The following is a 3510-nucleotide window of genomic DNA, read 5'->3' on the forward strand; positions in this document are numbered from 1 at the left end:
TTGGGTCTTACAATTGGAATGAGTACAATTTAAATCTCTTAACGAGGATCAATTGGAGGGCAAGTCTGGTGCCAGCAGCCGCGGTAATTCCAGCTCCAATAGCGTATATTAAGATATATAAGCTGGAGGAGTAAGTGGGTCTAGGTGTATCTCTAGCCGGGTTTCGAGGGAGTGATATTGGTGTTAAGTCAGGACAATCGGGGAGCGTTAGCCACCTTTTGTTGGACTGAATGTTTCAGATGATCGCGGAGCTTCGGCCAGCCTTTAATGGAAGCAGACATTGGTATTACTGGTTGGAATTGTGGGATGTAGCATTGGTACTGGGATTAGCTGGAGACGGTATTCAGTTACTGTCGACGGCAAAACTAAGTGCTGGTGTTACTAAAAAGATGAAAACTATAACTTTCTTCATTGACCGTTATAGTTTTCATTTTTTTAAGAATTTTTTCTATGATAGAGTAATCACCTAGACCCCAAGGCACTTTAGTTCTGCAACACAGCATGACCTTTTCAAAAATGACCAATGTCCCAATATTTCTAGCTCAGAGTGCACAGTTAGAACACAGTCACACGGAGTGACGAGTGATGATGCTTCATATGCTTGTTGATCTATGGCCATGAGTACTCTCCGGAGGAAAATGGTCAGCCCACATCATCTTTGGCTTAGCACATCTCTTTCAGGTAGAGGAGAGAGTCATGTATTTGACAAATGATGGTTGCTTTAGCGCTTGGTGACCTTTGGATCAAGAAATTGAACCAACCCACGTCATTAAGGCCTTGCACATCATTTACATTAGAGGTAAGCAGACGAGCAGAACACCGAGGTAAGCAGCAGAGCATAAAACAGAACTTTTTGGATGTTGGTTGGAAACCCTGACATGGTATCTAACTTGATGAATTTGGATTGGGATTTGTCACAAGCTGGAGCAGTACCTCGTTGCGGTCCTCCCTCGGGCTCTTAATTGAGTGCCAAACTGCTTTTAGCAACTTTTAACTTAGAGACAGCAATGTTTCGACCCAAACTCGTATGTGCATCTATAAATGCCTTACACCCCTCCTAGAGACAGCAATGTTTCGACTTGAATTTGTATGTGCATCTATAAATGCCTTACACCCATAACCTTAGAAACAGCAATGTTTCTTAACCCCTGTGTGAATATCAAACATACCTGATACCACATATATCCAAAAATTCAGGTAAAAGATTGTCAGCCCTGGGTACATATACATGTACCCAAAACTAACTTATAATATAGAACTTTCACTTATAAACCTAATTACATGTACATACAGCTTATAAAACACATGTAACATATAATAAAACATATACAAACACCAATTACATATACATATACATTTAAAAACATATGTAACATGTAATAAAACACCAATTACACCTCATAACTCAGTGTCAAGAGTTAAAATGCTTATACTACATAAATTACATAACACGTATATGTAACTATGTAATACTAATAATAATAATAATTAATAATAATCATTAAACCCTAAACCACAGTAATGATACAATCAAATATCACTACAATTAGGTTTGGAGAGGAGAGTATATAAACCCCTCCTCTCTCAGCCTTCAAGAACTTTCCCCCAAGCATTTTTATTACACATATCTTTTAAAGAACCCTTTAAAGTTCCTTTGAAGTACATAATCAAAAGTCTTATAATTATAAGACTAGTGATTCACTTCATTACTTTAAAGCAGATTCCTGCCTAAAAGATAAAGTAATTTCATTCTTCATCCTTTGGATCCTCTACTTTCCCCAAGTAGAACTTTTCAGGTTAGTAACCTCTCAAAGAACTCCAGGTTAGTCACCTTTTGAACAACTGCAGGTTAGTAACCTTTATCAACTCTCAGGTTAGTGACCTTTTGAACAACTGCAGGTTAGTGACCTACAACAACTCACAGGTTAGTGACCTTCTGAATAACTACCAGTTGGTGACTATAAATAACCAGGCTAGTGACCTACATATCACTCTTTAATCTGTTACCTTGAAGATTAAGGGAGGGCCTTGGATCCAGCCTTATATTATTGTATTCCAAACCTCCTTCTAAGGAGTCATTTAACTGTAGTCTGTCTGGATTTATCCAAACAGACTGTCAGTCTCATTTCCTTTCTTCCTTTCATTTTTTATTTCTAATTGTATTTACAAAATTATATTTGAAATACAACTATTTTAAATAAAAAGAACCCAACTCACCTTCCCATAGTGAGCCTAGAGTACTCTAGAGAATACCCTACCCTCACAAAGATTAAGATCTGAAAGACTAGGATATCCGATTAAAAGTCGAGACCCCCTAGTCCCTGTATTGGAAAAGCAGGTAAAAAGCTTATTAATGATAGTCAACTTTAGACTTGTAACTTAGATAACACCTGCTGACTACAATACAAACTTTAGATTTGTTTACTATGAATCTACTTCATGGTGAGCACCGAAATCTTTGTTTTACTACAAAGTACTTTAAAAATGCTATGTCAGAAACTTGGGTATGTTGAGGATAGCGGACCGCAAGGTTGAAGCTTAGACAGTACTTGATGACTATGATAATAGATTGAAGTTTGTATGCGCATCTAAAAATGCCTTACACCCCCTTAGAGACAGTAATGTTTCAAACTAGATTCGTATGTGCATCCATAAGTGCCTTACAGAGACAGCAATGTTTCGACTTAAATTCGTATGTGCATCTATAAATGCCGTACACCCATAACTTTAGAAACAGCAATGTTTCACAACCTTTGTGTGAATATCAGACATACCTGATACCACATATATCCGAAAAGTCAGGTAAAAGATTAACACCTGAAAGACTAAGATATCCGATTAAAAGTCAAGACCTCATAGTCCCTGTGCTGAAAAAGTAGGAAAAAGTTTGTCAATGACAGCCAACTCACAAGTTGTAACTTAGATAACTCCTGCTGATTACAACACATACTTAACATCATAAACATTAATTGTTAAAACTACAACCGTGATTGCATGAAAAGTGTGTCACACCCTTAACCTTAGAAACAGCAATGTTTCAACCTAAACTCGTATGCGCATCTATGAGTGCCTTACACCCCCCTTAGAGACAGTAATGTTTCAAACTAAATTTGTATGTGCATCCATAAATGCCTTACACCCGTCCTAGAAACAGCAAAGTTTTTAAACCAATGTGAACTTCAAACAAACATGACAACACATATAAATCTGAAAAAGTAAGGTAACAGCCCACCTATGATACTCAACATAGTTTCTGTTGAAGGAGGCAACACCTGAACAAGTAAGTTTTTTGAAACTTTTTGAAACTTTACAAGGTTCTACATTAGAAAAGTAGGTAATAAACTTATCAATGATAGCCAACTCTAAAGTTGACTTAGATAATACCTAATTAGTATGATACAAACTTTGATTGTTGCACACGCTTGAATCTCTTCAGTTTTCAACCTCTAGAAATCTTTGATTGCTAAGATACAGAACATATTGCGTAAATATATGTTCCAGAAAATTTTT

This window comes from Melampsora larici-populina, assembly GCF_000204055.1.
Source record: "Melampsora larici-populina 98AG31 unplaced genomic scaffold MELLAscaffold_39, whole genome shotgun sequence".
Classification (NCBI taxonomy): Eukaryota; Fungi; Basidiomycota; class Pucciniomycetes; order Pucciniales; family Melampsoraceae; genus Melampsora; species Melampsora laricis-populina.